Below are 24,844 nucleotides of genomic sequence, written 5' to 3'. Positions count from 1 at the left end.
AAACAAAAATTACTTAGATTCTTCAATAATCTTATAAAACTTACAACGTTTTTAAAGAGAAACTTTTGTTTAATATTGTATTACATGGTTGACATGTATCTTAAAATAATTTTTTAAACCAAAATTCGAAATAAAAATTAAATAAAATCTCTTGTTAATCGACACAACTGGCCAATTCTTTATTAGATACGCAACGTTTCGACCTTAGTTCAGGTCCTTATCAAGCGCAACATACAGTTATTTCCTAAAAATTAACAATTGACTTAAACATGGTGTTTAACACTCCCGAGGGATTCTTCAAGTCTGTGACTAGAGAGCATGGGCATAGGATCACTCTACTGCTGAAATCTTGGATTGTATTATTTCTTCTTAAAATGTATATTTTTAATTTCAACTGTTAATTTTTAGGAAATAACTGTATGTTGCGCTTGATAAGGACCTGAACTAAGGTCGAAACGTTGCGTATCTAATAAAGAACTGGCCAGTTGTGTCGATTAACAAGAGATTTTATTTAATACTGTTCCTGGCGGATCTAACAATTATTTAGAATAAAAATTAAAATTTATTTTAAAACAATTAGAAAATAATTTTATCTTTTTACATAGTTTTTCATCTTTGATTATTTTTAACAATTATTGATATTTTTATAATAAAAAGAGCACATATTTCTTAGTTATTTTAACGATTTTTCTTAGTTATTTTAACGTTTGAGGGGCATGTAAAGAGAAGAAAAAGAATGTATGTGTCCAGGATTTCTATTCTAGGAGGAGACAACCCATGCCCATTGGAATTTTCATTTTGACGTAAACTTCAGCGACTTCAACATCGTACTTTGAATTATTCTAGTTATTCCGATCGCGATCGCCAAGGGGGATTTCTTAGCCTATACGTGCTTGATGTGGCGTCGTGACGGCGACGTCGATCGAGAATACAGAACAGGATCAATTTTAGATAGAGGATGCTACACGGCAGAGCTAAGAGAAGGATACTCGCTTTTTTCGAAGCTTTCACAAAAAAACAGAGGTGTAACATTAAATACGTGTGATTCGTTTTTACATCTATTCTTTTACATTTAGATCATAATAGCTTATACATAACTATTAGCAAGTTAATAATTATTGTGCAAATATTACTTACTAGTATACTATATATATATATATATATATATATATATATATATAAATGTTAATATTATACAGGGTGTCCCGGGTTTTAACCGACAAACTGCGGGAGCATATTCTACTAGTGGAAATAAGAAAAAATTCTTATACCGAGTTTGCTTAGAAATGCTTTATTACAAAGTTATAAACCAATATTGAAAAGAAATATCAGATAAGTAACAACGGAACATAGTTTAGAATTTGGAAGGTCGAAGATGTTTATGTTACGTGTATTCACATGTATTCATGTTCACTATGTTGAAACGATTCAGTATGATTGTTACTTTCACAACAGTAGCTGTTAGATTTCAATCGTCGTGTCAACTAGCAATTACTATCAGAATGCCAAAAGTGTTTTCAAATGAGGAATACACCGATATTCATTTCGTGTACGGATTCTGTGACGGAAATGCACGAGCTGCCGTACGAGAGTATCAACGTAGATTTCCTAACAGGAGAGTACCAGATAGATTTAAAGCAACGAATTACTAATTCAGTTACTGAGATGCAACAAAATTTTCAGGAATGTCGTACTGTAACAAATTCTGTACTACGTCGATGTCTAGCTTGTATCGATGTGCAAGGACAACATTTTGAAATGCGTCACTAAATCATTGCGTACATAATTTTTATTTTTGTGAAAAAATCCGTTGTTACTTATCTCATATTTCTTTTCAATTTTGGTTTATAACTTTGTAATAAAGCATTTCTAAGCAAACTCGATACAAGAATTTTTTCTTATTTCCACTAGTAGAATATGCTCCCGCAGTTTGTCGGTTAAAACCCAGGACACCCTGTATATAATGCCACAATTGATGCATTTTATTCCAGCAAAACTGGCTGCAAAACAGAGTTTATCTATTCTTGTATGTATATTTATATAAATCAGAGAAGGAAAGAATGTGAAAAATAACTTGATAAATATTAACGATTCTGTAACGATCTCTACATTAAACAAATATTGTATTTCGCGCGAGATAGTGTTTCTTGTTAATGGACTTTATTTCATCAGAGCAAACTTTTTGCAAAGTTTATTGTTGACAAGTTTCATGCTTATCATGCAAGGATAAATACGTAACGCGGTGCCATCACTTACAGTTCGCCGTAAATCTCGATGTATGCTCGATGAAGCGAGCGAGTGTACTTTCTCTCGGATAAACAACGGACGATGTCGTTATTCGAGGAGTGACGAAATTGCAATTTCCGCGTTCTTCCGTCGCGCGTGTTATGTGCGTGCGCGAAGTGGCGAGGCTGTTTGAGATAGGGGTAAGAATGGGATAGTGTAGGGGATGCTCATAGGATGCAGAGACGCGATGGTCCGTAAGCTGCAGATAAGAGGCGAAGCAAAACTTTGCCTGGCTGGAGATACAGGAGAGATGCTTTTTTCACTGTCTGGGAACGATAGGGAATACACGCCGGAAGAATAGCGAAGCACAACAGCCGAAAGAATAGCAGGCCGGGATAAGTAAGAAAGCCGAAAAATGCAACGCGTTGAATGCAAAAGCGAAGGCTCTGCCGTAGAGCGAGATGAGTTTATTTATACAGCGACTCCGAAAGAAATTTACGTTGTACTAATTATCAAAGTTCTGAATATAACATTAATATACGAGTATTAGTATTTTAGAAATGATCTACTGGATGCATTTATTATTCTCATGAATACTAACAGATGCTAAATGTTAACGTTAATGTAAAATAATATTATACATATTAATATAGTTTAAATTATAATATAATATAATGTATAATAATTAAATTTTAGTGCATAATAATTAAATTTCATTACGTACATCGAAATCAATTAGGACATAATAAATTGTTTAGTATATTAATAATTAAAATAATACACAGCTGTTCAATAAATCTGAGCTTTGCTTATATGTTATTTATGAATTATTTAGGAATTATGATATTTATAATAATTCAGCAGAGTTGCTATGCTTAAGAAATTAGTGATGGATGATTTTACTGATGCATGATATTACGTATCCGTGATATAGCATTTACATTTATGTTACCTCATAAGTTTATCGCGTTACTCGAAGTAACATTTTCGCTCGATATAGCGAAGCAACAATTATTATGCAGTACCATTAATCATACTGCTCGTTAGACCAAATTAATGACTCTTACGAGATAGTAGAATCTAAATTGATGAAGACCACGATGTAGCGCAATGTGAAGCTCCGTCCGAAAAGGAAGATAGATTGTACTATTTAACATTCGTACAATCTTCAATTTCTCAACGGAGGAAACGAAAACGCAAGCGCTCATTATCTCGAATTAAAAACGCTACTTTTCTATGATAAAATAAATAAAAAATAATTCTCGCAAAAGTATAGGCCCCTCGCTAATTAATGAGCATTACCTAATGAAATTTGTTTTGAAAGTCATTTTTAATTTATACATATGAATACGCTGAACGAGCGTGGCACATGGAAAAATATAGAGACATATTCACGTATGTAGATCGGCGCACAGTCGTTGAATTAAACGTACTTTGTAGGCGAATGGCGGTACGTTTTGCTTGACGATAATAACAACTTAACGGAGTAGTCTCATAATCTTCCGGCGGGCGCTTTCGACACGGAAGATTCACCCTCGTCGTTCGTAACGATTAGCGTTGTCGTTTTGCTGGACGTTTACAATCGACGGTAAGCTCGGACGTGGATTTACCGTCGTACACGAATGCGCGCGAGAACATGCACGCAAGTACAAAGAGCTGGCTTTTGAAATTAGATCATCGAGTCGAGGTGAGTGGCGGCGGCAGGGAATCCGAATCTTCGAATCGGCTTAACGTTGAATCCTTGAATAAGCTGGTGCGCTCTCTGAAGGCTTGTTAAGCCGGTCGTTTAGTCCGTATACGGACTCTCTAGCGGCGAGTGGTACATTCGTTAAAAGCGCCATACCGTACTTTGCGGATTACAACGTACTTTTTGGACCGGAACGTTACCGGGGTAGCAGCCGCAATTTTGGGAACGAGATGCAAAGCCGGATCTGTTTTGCGTAACATTTTGCCTTTACTCGCGAGATAGTTGGAACAACTAATTGCGGACTTAAAACTCGTGTGAATTATTACTTTATTAAGTACCTCCGATGATTTAACGGTGTCCATGACTATATATAATTGTTTGTAAAAATAGTATGGGATTGTATTATACTTGTCTTGTTTATTTAACGTAAGATCCTGCGAATTCCTATGGTCAATTTAAATAGAATAAATAATTACAATTTGATTCATAATATACATTATTCAGATATTAACTAAAGAGAGAGTTGTTTCGCAAACGTTCAATTTTGTTCTCGCGACAACGCTAACAATTACTTAAAAGATCGCGATGCCATCCAATATAACTTCCTCTCTCCTTCTTAAAATTCCAACAGAATTTTAATTAAAGTCCAATCAATTATTCGGTCGACCGCTAAGTCGGACTATAAGTTCCACTTGCAGTTCGCGGTCGAGGGTACTCTAGTACTTTAATCTTTTGCGGACGTAAGGTGCAAAAAACTAACGGAACATCTGAGTCGCGAAATCAACGCGAGAACTACTTGCGTCACAGCACAAAATCGTGAATCTACCACTTCAAGTTCGTTGTGCGTTGTCGCAATTTCTCTCGTGGCTTCTCGTAACTTTTGGATTCCGCAAGTGATAACAAAAAGCACCGACCGACTTTTCCAGCGTTTCTCGCACGCTTCCTCAGGTCGCGATTGATGGGAAACGATGGCGGGTGCAGGAACGTTTCTCCGGAATTCTTATATGCACTATCTTCACCCTCATATCCGTCGTCGTTTTTTCGCTCGTCAGTCGACGATCTTCAACGGCGCTCGATGAACGGACGGAGACTCCTGATCACTTCTTGCGCCGATCCACGTCCGGTTGTTTACTTTACCCGTCAGTTTTCGATAGGATATCGGTTGAATGTCCATCACTGAACAAAAAAGGTAGATTCCATCATCCGACGCTTTACGGAATATATATACATATTTATGCGTCTCTTAAACAGTAATGGTGCGAATTTGTTAAAAAGTAGCGAGTTTTTCGAAAAAATATCTTCTTGCACTATTTATGCTAAAAGCATTCGTAAGACCTAGTCCCACAGGGAACAAGGGATATTTGAGATAATATCACCAGTAGAATGAACGTAGCTAAATAATTATAAGATTCTGAAAACAAACTAAAAGCATGACTATAGTAAAGCAAGATAATAATTGTGAAATAAAACGTGCAGAGATTAAATATGATTTTCATTGATATAAAAATTTTGAGATTTTCGGAAACTTTATTTATATCACTTTTACTTATTTAATTTTTTTGACATTCGATATATTTAGCTTCTAATGAGTTTATTTATCGTTTAAAATATTCATAAATGTTCGTTAAAAAATATTTGGTTTGTTAACGCGTTTTCCTCAGGTGCCGAATTTAGATTGTTGTCTGTCTAAATTAGGAAAACTGGAGATCGAGCAACAGACAGAAATAAACGACGGGAAGCAGACGCAAGCCAGGCACGTCGGTAAATATTGACTGAAGCTCTTCTTCGGGGGTGGCCGAATTAACAATTCCATTAGAATCACTCGGAAAAGATTCGATATATATAGATAGTATTCCCTGTTAGCAGAGATACATGTCACGCACGTGACTCTACCAAATATTCTTACTCAAACGCATACATGTATGAACATTTTTTAAATCTATTCTATTTTTTGTTTAATAATTATTTTATCTATTTGTTTTAATAATTACGAGAAATATGAATATAGCATGATGTACATAATTATGTACAATTATGTTGTAATTTAATAGTAGCAGTATTAATGCCAATAGATATCTAATTATTGAATAATTATAGTAGCGGTTTGGAGAATTTATTAAGATTCTCATGCAAATGCGATTAAAAAACGAATGTAACGCACATTGCCCTTTATGTAGCATTCGCACAATTTTATTGGATTATCCGTTGAATGCTTATGATGGCTTACGTATTTAATATTGCTTGCGGGTCACGTTTCCGATGGACGACAGTAATTTCGCGATAGCAATAGTAACATCTATTAATACTCACCGATTAATTACTCGTACCCATGTGTATCAGAGAAACCTTATCCACGCTACTGTAACCGACATCACACGATCGTAAACACTGTAAACGAGGTAATTGAATTAAGCCAACACGAAATGTACTCCTAATATTTACGGTTACCTGGTCGTATCGCATATCCGCATCTCGAATCTATGCTTGTGTACTCCAAGTAAGTGCGATTCACGTGATTACAGTATATCGTGGACTATTTGCACGTTACTGATTATTTTAGAAAAGATGTAATTTTAACGGACTTTTAAACTTTCCCCTCTTGTGCTAAAAGCTCTTGATGCTTCGCATTTGTTCAGACTTCTCATTTGTGCTACATACATTAAGATTAATTATACATGAATTCTCGACAATTGGTTGCGTTCGAAGGGATATCAAATTTATTAAAAATCATAACAATGTCAAAATCGTAATGTCGGTATATTGTGCTGACAATCGCATAAACGTCACAAGAACCGCGACAGAGATTTGTTTTTGAAGCCGGCTTGTAGTTCCGCACGATCCACGGATTCGTCACGCGGTTTTCAATAATTTCATCGTGCTACCGATCAATATCGTTGCTATGCGAGATTGCGCTTGGACGGTGACAGAGTTAATTACGTTCTTTCGGCGCAACGATCGCTGCACACTGCAGATTGTACGTTTTGGAGCAATCGAAAACACCGGAATACAGATTCGGACATTTGTTGTTCTTATTTTGCGAAATCGCGTAGATCCGCATTTGATTTAACTTGACCGGCAAACGTAAATATGGTTTCGGACACCTGGGAATGTTCAAACAATTTCTATCCGAGCAGCTTACTATACTTGAACGTTACGGATTGGAATGTTCGGATATTATTACTTGAAATACAAAAGCATTATATATGTATATATATATATTTTATTGAATATTTTGTACTCATATCTATTTTATATATATTTTATATATATGCTGGGATAAGAGAATTTAATTTTTATAATCAATTTCTTAATAAATTTAAAGTCAAATTTTATGAAGAGTTATTACCTCTTGCAGTTGCTTTTATAATACTTTCAATATCTTAATAATTAGTTTAGCATTAAATTTACAAGTGATCTGTAAGCCGAGTTAATTAAAAATACATGAATCAATGATTTTTTTATCGATAGATATTATTTTATGAATTATGCAGGGAATAATCGTGAAGGCGAGGTAAAATACGAAGCGCAACTCATATATTCCAGACTTATACTAGGGTAATAAAATTAGCTTGTGCGCACGATATTTTCATCAATTTTCATTAACGGTATTATTCAGTAAAGTACAGTTATAATCAAAAATATCCAAGAAAAATATAATGTTCTTGCCGTGTAGTATGTAATATATCTTTTTAAACTCTTTTATTTAGAATATTGGTAGAATTTGCGAAAATAAATGAATTAAACAAAAACTTTAATGACGTAAATTTGCTTGAAATTTGTAATGTTATATGATGCATATCATCAAGATAAATTTAAATTACCGTATACAAATAATACCTGAGAATTTGAATAAAAAAATACATATATTAGAAAATTGCTCTCGAAATATCTTTATTTCTAAACTTTTTCGCACATGACTATATTCCTTGCAAAATTCGAATATAAAGCGCAAATTGGAGCAAACACCTTGGATAATATTCCCTGCGATAATTTGCAATTTTCCGTGAACCGCAAACGGTATCGACGCACCCTCTCTCGCGGATAGCACGCAGCGGCTTTGAAATTGGTTAATCTCCAGCGGTCGCGCCGCGATTGGGTCCGAATCGTGTCGAGGCCCTTCCTTTGCCCCGCCTGTTAAATAATCGAGCAATCTCGGGACGCGAGATTGCTCATCTCGCGCGCGGTCACCTGCACCGCACGAATTCCGCCGCGGCACAACGGACGCTCACAAAACGCAAAATGCACTTCAATTCCGCAACATCAAACAAGGAAAATACCTGAGACAAAGGATCGCCGAAAATCCGAAAAATGACGTTCTCCGCGATCAAGCAATTTTAAATTTTAATAAATTTTCACCGGTTCGTGAAACGCTAATGCACTGAAATTGCTTCCGGCGCACATAACCGACAATTCCGTTCGTGCTTTCGATCTCTACGCCATCCTTTTACTCTTTTTTTCTGGAATAAGCGGCGTATCATTTTTATCTCCCAACGCTTTTGGGCGAACACACCACGGATCTGTCACATCCGCGCTAATTCGGATCCCGAGCACGAATCCAGGTTAATGATTTTTATCACGAGCTTACCCGACTCCATTTCCGCGGGTGCGGAATTTCGCGTATTTCTATTTTTTTTGTTCCACACACTGCACGCGTGCGGATTTTCGCGGCGACGTCGAAATGCGAGATCGAACATTTCGGCCAGGCGTGGACTGTAATTGTCGCTTGTCGGTCGTTAAACGCGCTTGAACTTTTAACGACAACCGGGCCGCCATAAAGCCACGCGTGTAGTGTGAAAAAGGAAATAGGTTTAACTCCCAGATATCGATTACGACTTATAGCGAGAATAAAAGAATAATTATCTCGTACTCTGCTTTAACGTATAGCAAAATATCTGTGTGCATCTGAATTTCAATTTTCTCACATTAAGAAGTTAAAATTATTTGTAATATTTGTATTTAAAGAAATTTCTATTCAAAGAAATTATAATCAATTTTTAGTTTTTGTCACTAAATTAAGATCGGGATACATTGTCTTGTACGACGTATTCGAAAACAATGTTTTACAAAATGTATTATTATAAATTACCGAAATTATGTTACATGGTTACAATTTTGGAAGAAAAACCAATACGGCTTTTTCAAATTCGGAGTTTTACTGGATTTTATATAATCACGAGAAAATTACAGAAACGGACGAGACCTCTCATGTAACGATGAAATCGAGTAATCTCGAAATGCAGCGCAGAAATGAATATATCGCGCGTGACTGCTCGTGAAACGTGATTATCGTTTGCCAATAGCGAAATGCTTCGACCGAACAGCTGCCAGAACATTTGACACGAGTGCCACCGAAATCGTTACTGTCAGAGCACTCAGCGTTTCGACTTTCCGGCATTTTTCAATAATATACGCTCTCGACCGCGTGTAGATTGGACACGCACACTATATACTTTCAACATGCGATATACTTTTACAACTGATAGTTCGTACAGCTTAATAGAAGCTATCCTTAGCAACTTTTATACGCCTACGTAGAGGCGGATTTAGCGATTAAGGATTTTGAGCGTACATTCTTGATAAAGGCAGTCATAATTGCGAGAGAGTAATTATATAGAAAAAGAATGTTAAAGGTCAACATCTTTCAGAATTTCATTAATTGATGTGACAATAAGACGTTAGCAAAATAAAAGCATTGTTACGCAGATATATTAAAAAAATAAGCACTCACGCAATTTAAAACTGTTCCTTTTTACGAAATCGGAGTTTGGCTAAAAGTAGACATCGAAAGGCAAGCTAATATCGGGAGGAAATTGCTGTTAAAACAGGCGAGTTGCTATTTTGATGAGATGGAATTTAAATCGTCAAAGTTCACCCCGTAGACGATGGCGAGCGGAATCTTCTCACGTCGTTTTTTTCCCTGCGCGTGTTCCTCTCATTTCCACCCTGTCTCCTGGATATCGATTTCTCTTCGCGGCGCGGACGCCGCCTTTTCTTTCGTCACGGAGATCTATAACTATCGAGACTTCTCTGCGTGTCCGCCGGACAGGAATCTCGGAGACGGAGAAATTCAATTAGGAACGAGATTAGCCCGCGTGGAAAAGTTTGCCATGGATTTCCTATTTTCCCGAAAGGCGATTTCCAGCCGACCAATCGCGGCGACCGGCCGCCCGATCTGAAGGCCTGATCGCGACCGATTTTCCGGGTCGGCGGCGTTCCTGGTTTTCAATATGATCTCACGAAGGCGATTAACGAGCGGCGGAACTTTGAGCAAAAGGATAAACTTTCTCGCCGGTCGCGCGAGAGTTTGCGAGGGTTCCTTATTCACTCTCGGCATTCTGGTACTCGATGTGCCGACAGTCTGCGAGAGAGCGCACAGTCGACGAAAAACTAGGTTTACGAGTCGCACTAGAAATACGTCCGGCAAGTATCCATCGATCTCGTGAAACATTCGGAAAAACACTCGACAAAAAAGCGACGAAAGTGGTTTTATTCGGGGGACGTTGCGAGCTGCACCATTCCTGTGTTGCTCAGAAACGCGGGACGCTTTACGTCCGAGTTAAATATCGAACCCAATTTGTTTTTAACTAAACACTAGATATCTCAGCGTCAGCGAATATTCTGTATGGGTTTTATTTTTATTAAAAATTTAGTTAATACTTCAAATCTCTTTCACATCTTTTTCCGCTGGAGGAGGAGTCTGTGTGTAAGTTAGCAAAAATATTGAGAGAGAGAGAGAGAGAGAGAGAGAGCGCTTTGACATTTCCCTCCCTGCAGTTTCACTGTGTACTTTCAAAATAAGAGCGTAATGCAGCAAAATAAGTATGAGTTAACTGGATCGAAACATAAATAAAAGATGATTTACATAGCAAAGCCGTAATTAATATAGCGGACCGGAGCTAAATATAAAGTAAACTGGGATATATATATTTCATCTCCAATCTCTATTGATGCTGATAATTAACAATCTGTAATAAGTATACAGCTTCTTGCACGCGTATGATACGATCACGCTATTGCACGCTTCGTTGCTGACGTGCGGATGTATGTCCATCTCTTCTTCGATATCGAGGTTGACGCATATAAAGAGCACGAACGGAAGCTAGAAGAAGTGGAAGTGCTGTCAGATGTCGCACATTATGCGTGTTTGCCACTCGAAGCCGAGCATCTCTCAGGCATCCTTTTCCTGAAGGCTAAACATCTCGTCAAATAATCTCCAGCCTTGACAAGATTAAACTTTCAGCTGGATCGAGATCCAGCAGTCGATTATTAATCGATCGTATTTTTACTAAATTCCGCAATTTTTAAATCAAATGTTTATTTTTATGTTATAACATTTGATTACCACAAAAAGCTTAAAAAGTCAATCATTATGTGATTGTAATTTATATGGATGCATTTAATATTGCTTGTTTGAAAAGTCACTTTGGCGAGCGATGGCAGTCGATGGAAATAAAAAGCGCGTTCCAGCTGACAGACTGGTTGCACGTCACGCCGAAACTTGCGATTCGAATTTAAAGAGACGCGGCTGGCGACGCAGCGATGGGACACGATTTCGTTGGCATAATCGACTGGGCGATCCCCAACAAATCCGATTGCCGGGTTTTACGACTGTGCTTGTAGTGCTTTAGATATCTCGCTGCCACGTTTTCGCAACAAACTGATGCAAAAAAATACATCTATATCAATCAATGCGGGAAACATGTTTTCGATTAAACTCGGATGTCATGTATTGCACATATGTGTTAAAAACAAAGATAAAAATTTTAACATTCGGTGATTTTTACATTCGGCTGTAATAGCGCCCGAATCGTCTCTTCTGCGTGACAGATATCAAAGAGAAATGATGTACGCGTTGCGTCGCCTCTCCATTTCTTCGGGGTATATTGCACGAGATTTCTTTAAGCCTCCGCGATTCACTTCGAAATTCACGAGATCGGCCAGCGCCTCAGGTGCGCCGAGGGATGGATACGCCCTTTCCCCCGTGCCTCCTTCCGCCAGCGGTCTATTTTATATCCTTCTGCGTGAACGGCGGTGAACTTTTACTCCCCTCGAAAGCAACGAAAGCAACGAAGTTCAGTGCGCTTTTTAGACATCAGTGCCGGTTTGTTAGTCCGACGAGTTATTGCAGCGCTGTGTGAGTTAAGGGAAGGTACCTATATCGCAACTCTCCCCTTGTTTAATGACGTGGTATTAAACGATTGGCGTAATTAAACATCTCGTGGCTGCATCGACATATGCGTCGAATTTTATTTCGCCACGCAAGATTGTGCCACTGACTATGACGTAAAACTGTTTCTTTCGTGGCTGGATAAATAAAAGATAATATTAAAAGGAATTAATTTGTCGCGAATTAATATGCCATGTAAATTCTGTAATTACTTGTAAATCTGCAGACTTGCTTATGAATGTAATTTCTACTTGAGAATGAAAATTCCAAGTTTTAATGAACACTTAAGAAGACCGTTGCAAACTCCTGTTGGTAATCAGAATTAGAGAGCACGTTGTGGATTTTCTCCGAACATGACTTCCGCTCGCAGGAACACCGTGACAATTGCGAAATTAATTTTCCCGGCGAAATTATCACTGGTTTTGATGCTGCGTCATCGTTGGTTTTGTCAGTAACCATATAGAAAAGGAAAAATTTCGAACTGCGCGCAAAGTGTAGTATTATTGTTGAGTTGTAAATAAAGTCCCTTCGGTCTGCGTTTGATTTAAATATTTGTTGGTTTCTATTAATCTATTTATATTAATTTCTCATTTTCCGGATGTTTGGAAAAATATTTCAGCTCGTGAGAAAATGCTTACCGAGATGTATGCGCATTTGTGAAGCATACCTTGCTTTGCTGCATTAAAGCGCAGTGTCGTCAAAAAAAGAAGAATTTTCCGGTGCTCGTATGACAATCGCAAAGAATGATGTATTATGCTGAGTTATTGTGGCGCTCGCTCGTAATCCTGTAATTCTAGTTTGCAAATATAAAACCTCACCTAATATCGCACAAAAGACACACGCGCATTTAATTAAATATTAATTTACATTTTTCATAATATTATAATTTATCGTCGCAATGTAGAATTTTCTGAGAGAAATTATTTTTAATGTAATTTGAACAATATGTGGGACGGACAATTACTGGCCAAATTAAGAATTATTGATATTTAATAAATGTCTTATATAGTGATAATCGACCGACCAGTAGATTCAAATTTCCAACGCGCTCAATGTAAAACGATGTTATATTATACTTTTTCATAAAATCAAGCAGCGCGTATAACACTTGGCGTCTTTTGTTTTAAAAAAATAAGTTTTGTATGGAAAAGTATTGAGAGAAAGCTCAGTCCAGGCAAGAAGCGTGATAGCTTCCTTCCAACAGAGTGCTAAATGCACTTTGCAATTATCGTTTCTCACGGTGTCGTGTAAGCGGACCGGTGTCGGATTAACAGAGCGGAAAAATTCGTGTTTCGCGGTTTCGCAGCATCGTTGCAAGGAAATCGCGAACGCGACAATGATCAGGAAATATTCATAGGGGAGAGGGGGCGCAGAGGCGAGACTTTGCGGTGCATCATTTTGCTAACCAGCACGTCGTCGAGCGGGAATCTCGGCGTCGCCCATTTGCATTGCAAAAATCCGTGGACGGACAGTTCGTTACATCGAACGCATTTGCAAATGATCCGAGAGTCGCGCAAGTAATCCGAGACGGAGTCTCTCCTCGGTTTTCGCTGGTTCCTGCCGAGTGGATTAACGTATCATTGTCCCGCGGCGACGAGGAAACGCCGTGAAGGGGTAATTCGCAACTACATGGGGGCGAGGGTTATACGTATGGCTACGGGCTTCTGCAGGCGATCGGGGGAGTTCGCAGCTTCTTGTCCGGCGGGAGACGGAGCGAGGAACTCGTTCATAATCGAGCGAGTTAGCGGCGCCGAAGTTTTCGATGGAATTTCAGTATCCCGTTAATGGCTCTTCTTCCTCTGAGACACCCTCGGGCCGTCCCTTGTTGACACGACGACAGTGAAGTGATTTCGCAGATCGTTATCACGACGAATTTATGGTTGCCGCCATGTCGCGCGTTCAGGCATGCGGCAGGGAGTGTCGCACGAATATTGTTTGCGGAAATTAACGGTGGTCTCGATTACAGGGGTGTGAAGCGAAATAACTTCATGATTGACCATCACTCAAAAAATTAATCGCTAAAATGTCTGTTAGGAATTTGAATGAAACTGTTATAATTATATATATATATATATATATATATATATATATATATATATTATGGTAGGCATACACATATAGACAGATATGTTTGTCTCCAACAAAAAGACTTACAAAAGTCGCGTTACCACAATAATATGAGATTGGAGACAAACACATCTTATGTGTGCTATCTATATATGTTAGAAGAGATCATTGGTCTGACAACAGATCGCCGAACCGTTACTGAGTCAATAATAGCAGTGTAAATAAATTCGCGAGAACGGTCAACTTCGATATTTCTCGATTTCTATAATATCATATGTCATTATTTCCATCCTAAATTCGACAATATATTAATGATATATATATGACGTTAAATATACCTAAAGATGTATTTTAGATTGATTCTTATTTATTGAATTTTATTTATTTAATTTATTTATTGCATTTATTAATTTATTGAATTTATTGGATCTTATTGCCTCAATACTTATTACTAAAAAACATATTAGAAATAATTAGATTTACTTTCTCAGTCAACATTGTCAAAGGAAAAGATATCTTTGCAGGGATATATTATAATATATGTCTGAAATGTGTTCACCATTTTTAAATCTAGCCACGTATTCGCAGTACAGGATTTCCTCATATAATCCCGCACAGTAGCACGATTCCGAAATAGATTTTTCCTACGGCTTTTTACGGCTCCATTATCTGTTGCTGGAAATTGGATGTCGGCATCGAACGCGAATCGAATCCCGGGGATCGGTTAAGAGCTTCGCGATCGACGAACTCCGGTAATCTCGCGCGCTGCGCTGCGATTTTTCTTCTTCATCGCGCATTCATTCTGCATCGGCTATTAATCCTAATCGACTATTCGCTTCACGTGAATATCAACTATTCGTCCTCGCGCTTCCCGATAGACAAATGCGGAAAATTACTTACGAACGAGGAAAACTCCCGGAAAAGCCGAGCCATGGGTCGGCGAGTATTTAATTTGCTTTCGATTCCGTCATTGGCCGCGATTGCACAGGTTCGCAATAAAACGTTCATTCACGACAAAGAGGATGGCGCGTATTGGATAAAGAGGAGAGCTCGAGAGAGGTGAGAAGGTGGATTTGATATCATGTCGCCGTTTAATTTGGAGGCCGCAACGTAGAGCGATCGGGATCAAAAGGAATCGAGTTACAATGAAACCGGCAACGAGAGAACAATCGAAGCTGTAAATATACGAAGGTGATTCTCTCGTAGGATCAGCCGTCGCGTCGGGAGTATCGACTTTGGAATGTAGAGGATTTGCGTCGGATATTCTTAAATCGCTTCTGAGTGCATCGGAGCGGCGGAAGACAAGTATCGCTGGCATCAGAATCGACTTTAGCAAATCGTATAAAAATTTAAAGTCCAAGGTTTCAAAGCCTCAATTTCAGTAAAAATTTATAAAATATGTACTACAATTTAACAACTCTGTGAGAGACAAAACATACTTTTCTTGACGGGGTGGTGCCACATTTTTCCCAAAGGTCAACTGAGTTGCGAATTATTCTGAATTTATTTTTATTTATTATTATTTATTTTACCATTAATATATTTTATTAGTGGAAAATGAAACGTAGGCAACCGGAGCATTAATGGAAACGTTTAATTTCCTAGTAACTATAGTTTCAGACGTCAGCATATATTTATATGTATAATACATACACACATGCATGAGTATGCCGTTGTGTCGAATAATAGAATGGTTTCTCGATGTTATCGCGGCAAGACGCGCTGCACCGAATTTACGAGATATCCCACGGTGGTGAAAATGCTAAAGCAACAGTTATCCGCCCCCGAGAGCTACCCTCCGGCGATGTTGGTATGTATATATGTATGTATCGAGCAGCGTATATAACAGAGTGTGGGAGATCTGGATTATACTAAGCTGCGATTGCCCTTGCGGCGACCCCATAAAAATACGAGTAGCTTTTCGAACGATTGCTCGGAACCGCGAAAAATGATGAGCTCCCGGGATACCCCCCGCGTCATCCACCCCTTTCTCACAGAGTCTGGGATTGCTCGCGATTTGACACGTCGCGCTCGGAATTTACAGTTTTCGCCAGGGGATGATCCGCGTGGGTATTTTCAAAAGCATCGAAGCGCACAGAGAAATATATTCGCGTTCACGTATCTATTATACATTTTTGCAAATGCGCTTCCATTCAAAAAAAGCGCGCTACATATTTATTATATATTTATCGGAAAACACTACCTTTCGCGGATTATCGGCTCTCTCTCTCTCTCCCTCACCGATTGATCGTTTTCGCTTCTTCTACGTTTGCGACAGCTCCACTCGAAAGAGATCTAAAAACAACTGAAACGGAAATAGCCGCGCGTGAAGAGCGTGGATAGCGCGAAAAAGGTGTCCGCGCAGCAGCTCGTATCCGGTATTGTGCGACACGAACGAGTGGCAATCTCTCTGGGAGCCGCCGGTCGTGTATCATGCTGTAACAGCGGCGTTTCATCGCTCGCAGTTTCGCGCCGGTCTAATTCTCGCTGCATGTCGTTTCGGGGGATGAACGCGCGCGCGGGCGCACCGGGTCGAATTGGGACACGCTCTCCGCGGAGAGCGACCGATTAAAATTAGCGGGGAAGCAGACACGGCGGGTGTTCGATGGAGTTTCCGCTCGCGACAAATGATTCACTAAGGAGATGGGGCCGTCTCACCCCGCGGTTTCCCCCCTCTGATGCTTGGGATAGTGTACTCCATCTAATCTAACTCGAGTACGTTCCCGCCATTACTCAGCGAGTTCGTCCAGGTAAACGCTCGCTTCTCTGGAGATTGGACGACGAACGGAGCATCTATCCGATGTATCCGCGTCATTATATCATCTGCCGTGCACATATGAACGTGCGCGTTTCTATACACTGCTCTGCGTTTCTATACGCGCGGTCCGTAAGTTATTTAATGGCCCATCATTGAAGCAATTGGTAACATAATTGCAAATAATTAATGACTGTTTGTATACGCGTTTGCATACCCGCTGAGAGGTATCACGCACTTCATGTGATCGATAGGCCGGAACGATATAATTCCCTCTCGTGAATGAGTGTGTATTAAGACAACGGTATAGCCTTCGTTATTTCATTTGATGCACTATTCATTTGGGACACTATTTGTGCAATATGCGATTCAACAATGACCTAGTGCGTGCTGCTTGTTTAACAAATGCATTTTTCGCAGTTCGTTATCTCGCAGGAAAAAGATCGCGTGCCATTTTCGCGGTCGCAAATTTTCATATAAAGCACGTTTACAAAACACTCAGCACGAAAAAGCTCGCCGCCACGTTAATGCTTTTCAATTTGCAGCTTTGGAATGCAACGGTATGGAATGTTGCTACATACGGATGTCAAACGAAACGGCTCTCAATTAGAGATGAAATTCGTTAACGACGCGCACGTGCGTGTTAATACACACGTTAATTGTTAACGATGGCCGGTGCATCGCTCCCTATCAGAATAGCAATACGAGCTGGCTAAATTTATCAGCTTTGATCAAATTGCTCGCGCGCGCGCGCGCGCGCGTTGGTTATTCATCCTCGCCGATATTCGTTGATCTCGATGCTCCGTTCTTGCGATAAACGGATTAATAAATATCACTATGCAATATTTGTCGATTATTTTATTTGTTCGAAAAATCGTTCTGTGATGACTAATCGTTTAATAATTCGATATCGTTGAGAGAAATAAAAATTGATTATTTCACTTCTCTCAACTATATCACTGGAAAATCTTGCGGCGTTTATTTGAATATCGCAATTCGATCGTATCATCAATTGATGATATAAATTATTAGGAATTTAGTTACTGTGTTGAACGTCGATACAAGTTAACAAGCCCCTTTGTATTCTATCTAAAAACTACATGGCACACCCATTTGATTTTATCGTAGCGAATTAAAAGTCCTCGAATGGACGCGAAACTAGAATGAAAAGAATCGCAAAAAGAACGGCGGATTTCAAGGATGAGGTAACAGAAGGAATAGAAGCGACGCTCGATTTTCTATCGACCAATACAGGATCCTCCTCGCATGAGTTCTCACCCCCCGCGAGCTATCCCCTGGGGTTCGTGTGGAAACGGGCCGGAAACGAGATTTCTACATCCTGACTTAGATAGGAAAACAGTTCGTTTTCTCATTCGAAATCCATAGAGTGAGCAAATGCGCGTGTGTGCACCAATACGGCAATCTTGTGATTTCCTCGGAACATCTGCCATTTCGCACGAGGGTGCGAAAAATTACAATTTCCTAACCGAAAGAGTTGCCGGGAGACGCTATTTCCCAAACTTTGCACGAGTCAATTAAAGGGATTATTTTGCCGATAAAATATTCAATAAAAGTTAGGTGGGATCTTTAAGTGATAATTTAAGTCGTCTGTATCAAAGTTGCTTCTGACAATTTCGACATTTTCATCCTTTACATCTTTTGCGGGAATTTAATAAGAACGTATCACAACGTTTCTAATCTTATGTTGTATAATATAGATTTTTACAAAGACATCTTGTGTAACTTAATCCCGTAAATTCACGCTATAAACGCTAAATTTATAATATAAAAGCTTTGAAAGTCCTTTTAAAAGCATGACTTTGTTACACCGATACTATTATGGACTGATCCACTTTTTTATCTAGTCACTCAACAACGTTACAATGCTCTTCTTGTTATGTTACAATTCCCATTTTCGCTTTATAGACCTATTTGTGAGTGACAAAGTGAACGCCAGAGAAAGATGCGAATCAATAAAAGCTATTTACAGATCAAACAACAGCTTTTCAGTAAAGCCATATCCTTTCAAGCGCTTTTGATGTCATTCGTAACTCCCGTATAACTTTTTTGTTGTAGATGGCTTTAAGAAAAAAGACGGCACGGAAATTGCAATATACACTTTAATGACTAAAGACTAAAGGCATATTTTTAATAACTGAAAATTAAAGACAGCGATATTTGCATCTTGTACATTTCGTAAAGAAATTAAAGTCCACAATTGATATTGATGTTTACTAACGCTATTGCAAAACAGTGACACCAATTTTTTAATTTTAATAAATTCCTCGGTATCTGTTCGTATCACTATTGAGTTATCGCTTTTCAATTTAGTGTTCGAGACTCGCGCCCTGGTGATATTTATGGCATCCTTTTCTCCGAGGGAGGAAGGGGAGGAAGGGCATGAAGAATTCACGCCCGGAACGTTACGCTACGTGCAATGCGTTTCTCCGTCAAATTAAAGTAACATTGGCGTTGCCGACGACGGCCGCAGATGCAGCAGTCGCCGCAACGCAGCTCGATTTCCTCCGTCCGAACAACAACTGTCATTATTCAATGTCGACTGTCATGGGGAACCGTTTATAATGCGCCAAGGGAGGGAAGCGGGGCCGTCTCGGACAACTCGTTAGTATCGGTTATCGACATTAACAACGGGAGTGCGCCACGACGCTCGCGGCTCCGTCGGCTTCGCTTAACGCCGTTTCGAATCTCCGTAGGGCAATAATGTCACGCATTACGGTCCCCGTTAATATCCTGAGGGAATGCCCGCGTGAAAGCGCTCGAGTGTTACGTAAAGCGATAATCTTCTCGGGGGATCTTGACCGGAGGAGAGCGCGTTGGTCTCTCTCTTGTGAATAATCAGATCGATAATTAAGTAAAGATTGATTCAGTGCACGATCCCGCCTGGTCGATCTTTATTTACTTTCGATATAAATTATCCGAGATAAACACGTGCGATGCATGAAATCTGGATGATGACATTAAACATGGGTCAATTAAAAGTAACTTGTTGTAAATTTTGAAATATTTTCAGGCGGAGCGGCACGGAATTAACATCTGGAAATTTGATGCAATCGTTGCTGAAATATGAAGTAAGCTTGATTGAGTCGCATTGAAATGGAGTATCTGGCTTACATAATATTGACTCGAGCTCGACTTTAGTTAGGAACGGGAAGTTATAATAACGCAAACGTATTTTAACATGAAGCTTTCGCGGCAAACACTAAAGATACATAAAATGTATTTTTACATCGTATCAATTTAAGCGGAAGCATATGCGCGATTGACGTACTCGAAAATGGATAATATTTATTGGCAGAGTACTCTTTCGATTTATAAATCTCTTCTCCGGAAATTTACATTATCCTCTTCGCCGATGAAACAATTAGGAGATTTAAATACAAGGTTGTTAATTATTATAAAATGCATTTTAATAATCGTCCAAGTACCGCGGGAAGCTAATTAATTTCATGAAACTATGGAGGGGGGATTAATTTACGCCCGCAATATGATAATGCGAGAAACATGTGTGAATACGAAATTCGCGATTATTCCAACGAACGAAAAATTGTAGGGATATTTCGTGTGCCGACGATAATTCGGGAGCTAGTACTCGGCAATTTATAATGCCCTCTTCCTCTCTCTCTCCCCCTCTCTTCCACGTTGGCCTGCAGTAACCGCTAACGATTACTAATTTCGTGGTCAAGTCAATTAGGATTTTAAATGAGGAAGAACCACGAGGTTATTTTTCCAGTACCTCGTTTTGGTCTGTTCGCCTAATGGTCATCTAATGCTTGCCATACATTTTCTTTATTTTAGCTTTTTTAGGAATTTTTAGCTTACCTATATCAAGAAATTTTTACTTCCGACTTTTATCTGTTTCTATGTTACGAAGAGAGATAAATGACATAAATTGTAATGCAATATTATACATATAATAAATACAAGATATGTATCTATATAAACATATAGTAACGAATAGCATAAATATGAATAAATTGATTACTTTATTATGTTACTCTTGAGCATTATTTAACACACACAGAATCACTAGTTCCTTTTATTGATTATAAAATAACTGATTTTATATAATTAAATGCACGCAATCGATTGTGTGCACATCTATAATTCGTCCATCAAATTTTAAATTTGCTAAATTATTTATAATTTATTTTTTACAAAATAGTCGAAGCGAAATCCATTGTATATTCAAGCATTCCTCATTAATTTATCGCTCTATCGATGGCTCGGAAATTCTACACTTCCCGTAGAACGAAAGGAATGCGAGAGGGAGAAGTCTCTCGCTGTATGTGTCTAAATCCTCGCCAGCATTAGTGTCCTTCGTCGTTTTCCTTTTTCTGGTATTGCCGATCTAATCCTAATGGAGCAGTAGCTTGCTCAACGTGATCACGTTCAACGGATCTTCCTGGAAGCGGGGAGGTTTATAAATTTTCCGAGTCCTCTCTTCGCAATCACACGTCTCTGCTTCCTCTCCAACCAATCTCGCTCTCAGTTTCATTCCCGTGTTGCTGCAGCCGGAATTACTACAGCATAGCAATAGTAAAACATAATGTAGGGAAACATATCTCTTTCTTTTAACATAAAAAAAGAAAGATAATAGTAGAGAGATGTGCGAATATGATGAGATATTAAATATTAAATTAGAACCTAGTAAAGAAATATTAAAATCGATATTAAATTAAAATCTAAGGGATATTATTGTTTTAATTATATCGAAGCGAATATCTAAACACTTCCGTATCGCAACTTAAGAAGAGCTCATTTACAGAGCGTCTATGAGAGACTACGTGATTTTAAAGTGAAGCGCTACAGATCCGCCTGCAGGCGATCACGTCTCTCGGATGAGAGGCAGATTAAACAAAAGAAATTTTCCAGAAGCGTGATAATGCTCTGCCGTTGGTGGAAATCAATATTATCGGAAAAAAAGTTTCCTCTCGACGTTGAGCAAACTGCAAACTACGCCGCCGCGCAAACTCTGGATCATATTTATCCAAGGTGAGTCGTGTACGAGCGGCATGATTGCATTAAAAAGTACACGCATTTGCTAGAATAACATTCCTGTACGTGAGCGATATCTCCGCGCGTTGTCTCATTACTCGATTCCACTCCCGTCTGGTCTTCATTTCCCCCTCTTTTTTTAAGGCGAATTTACATTTGCAGAGCTGCAAATGTAAATTGCGATTCTAATTAGCAATTACAATCGACGGTAATCCGGGCTATATAGCTATGCTAATTTCGTTAATTTTGTGTACACTTATAAGGAAAAAAATACGGTGGGGAATTATTTATGTAGAAGAGACAACTCGTTTTATGCGAGAATACTCGAGAATTACATACGAGGTGATTCATTCCCTTGGTTTCATGCTTACTATTATAATCGTATCTTCTTCCAGGAATGCCGCATTGTTTCCTCTAAATATAGCTAAATAATCATATTTTTGAATATATCATAGCTTTCATATACAATATGTATAATAATTTTGAAACCTTAGTCACTAGAGTGCATTATTAATTAAAGAGGATATTAGTTACTAACGTGATTCCGCGATTGTGAGACTTCCCTCGCGTTGAACGTTCCCGGCGCGTCTCGTGCTTCCCCTAGTATCGAGAGTGCTGACTATTGCAATTGATGGTAACTGCAGCTTGGGAATTGCAGCGATAACAGTTGCCGCATAGTGACTGGGACGTAACTTGTTCCTTCTGAGTTGGAATCGCGTCGGCATTATCTTTTTCATGAAACACGGGAAACGCCTTCTCTTTACTTCAATTTTATTTGTGATATTATCGCTTCTTCAAGCATTCAGTGAAATTAATCAATGAATAACAAAATTGTGAACGAATATTTCGGCTCCAATTTAAATCTGGAACTTGAATAAAATTGGAATAATCTGTGAAATACTTTTTGGATTTATTACTGAAATATTAATATCGCGGAAGATCTTGGTTATTTATTTTCCATGCAAATGTAAACTACAAAGAATCTTCATAATAGAAGATATAAAATAATTAAATAAATTTCAATAAACACATGGACAAACTGTACATTACAAAACGAATAAAATTTATATATCATCCCGATGTTTTATAGGGCTTTCAATTTTTGACATTGATTGAATTTCGAATCTTCGGTAAATAACAAAGCCCGTATAAAAATAGGACCTGATGCAACGAGCAAAAAACATACATTAATAAAACAAACAAAACGAATATGTCATCGGTGATATTGGCGGAGCGCCGTGCAGAACGAGCTCAATTCCGAGCAAGTCGCAGCTGGCCGGCGCGGATTACACGCGGCGGTTGTAACGCGGTGGCATTGCGCTCTGGGTAACGAGGAATCACGAGAGTACAATAAAACCCGCGCCACAACCAAACGGAAAGAAAGGAAGGAAACTCGCGAGCGCAAAAACTAAGCTAAATTAACCAGCTGCGGGCGATTCGTTTTCAATTACGTATACAGGTGCGTGAGTGGACGAAGGGGATGGGTGGACGATGAGGGTGGAGATCCCAGTCGGGGAGGTTTTATGGTTGTGGAAGGCGGGCAAGCAGCAGACTGAAAGTTATGGTTTTCGCCTTGCCTTTGGCGAAGCGCTCGTGCTTTTCCACATCGCGCTATCGGAACTCCTGGAGCGACTCGTAAAGCACACGCTACTCCGTTCCGGATACGCCAGGATGGCCGGAAAACTGGTAACGAGATCGCCTTGCGTGCCATTTATCGCCGCGCAGATAAGCGAACGCCAACCGATTTTCCTCTCCGCGTGATCACGTTTCTCGAGCGAGTATGATCGTTCAAATACACGTAAGTGTACGACGTGGGATCAGCTTTTGGAACACCTGATCACATAGTTATCTTTAGAGTGAAACGTTAAAGTATAATAAAAATTCATTACAAGAATTTTTCAAGTTTTCTTGAAAGAATAAACTGGTTGCAAGTGTTCCTATTATTTGATATTGTTTAACGATTTACAATTAAACAAGCCGAGCTGTTGGATTTTACGTTTGGCGTTTGGGTATTGCCGTGGCGAGTTCCGTTATTGCGGGGTGCTTCTGCAGCAACGTTTACCCGATGGTCCCAGAGTACTCACAATTATACAAATTTGCGTAATTCGGCGTAATCGTCGCGCCTTTTGCGCGGCCGGAAAATTTAACGATCGCGCACGTGCGCGATGCTCGCAATTTCGGCGCGCTGCGTATTCCCGAGGTGTCGCGCGCCGTTGTTATTTCCGGTTGCACGGTAACGACGGATACGTACAATTAAAGCGATTTAAAGGGATTCAATTGCTTCCATTTTGCACCTGCCGTGCCGCAATGCGGACGCGGGGCGTCGTAGATAGCGTATCGCCGGCGCGCCGAATAAATTGAAACAACTGTTTTCCCAGCGGCGAGCTAAACGTCGGCCAAATTAAAGAGCGTGTTACAGCAAACGCGGGCACACACGGCGGCGCACAGCCAACCGGAAAACGACGACGCCGAGTTTACACGCTTTTATCGCTGCATTTTTCCCGGCGCGTTTTCATTATTCACTGTCGACGCGGCGACCGTTTGATCGATGCGAGCCCACGAAATTCAGCAAATAACGTTAGCGAACAATATTGAACATAGTGCCAGGATAGACGCAGCTCATTGAAGCGAAAGAGATGATACAGAGTGTTTTGCATCATGTTGGAGTTACTTGTAATATTAAAACGAACTAAGTAACCGACGTAACTTGTAGTGCAAAATCACTTTACGTTACTATCTAAGGTGCCATTTATTTGACCATTAATTTGTAAACACGTGATACATGCAATTTGAAATTGTATCACGTGCGTTCTATGAATGGTGAATTCTCATTAAGCTCCCCACAGTTCCGATCTATCTTCCAACGTAAACGTTACTGATGGACACAATTTAGTTTCGCTCCCGGTTGCACCGAGCGTAAACCTTT

General features: G+C 39.3%; 1 protein-coding gene across 2 annotated transcripts in view; it reads left to right on the top strand.

Moving 5' to 3' along the window:
• LOC105282403 overlaps positions 1 to 24,844 on the top strand; it is a 146,773-nt gene that overhangs the window by 6,020 nt on the left and 115,909 nt on the right. The gene's annotated exons all lie outside the window — the stretch shown is intronic.

The sequence above is a fragment of the Ooceraea biroi genome, chromosome 7, assembly GCF_003672135.1.
Source record: "Ooceraea biroi isolate clonal line C1 chromosome 7, Obir_v5.4, whole genome shotgun sequence".
NCBI lineage: Eukaryota > Metazoa > Arthropoda > Insecta > Hymenoptera > Formicidae > Ooceraea > Ooceraea biroi.
The sequence above is the reverse complement of the archived record's forward strand: the minus strand, read 5'-3'. Positions and strand labels throughout refer to the sequence as shown.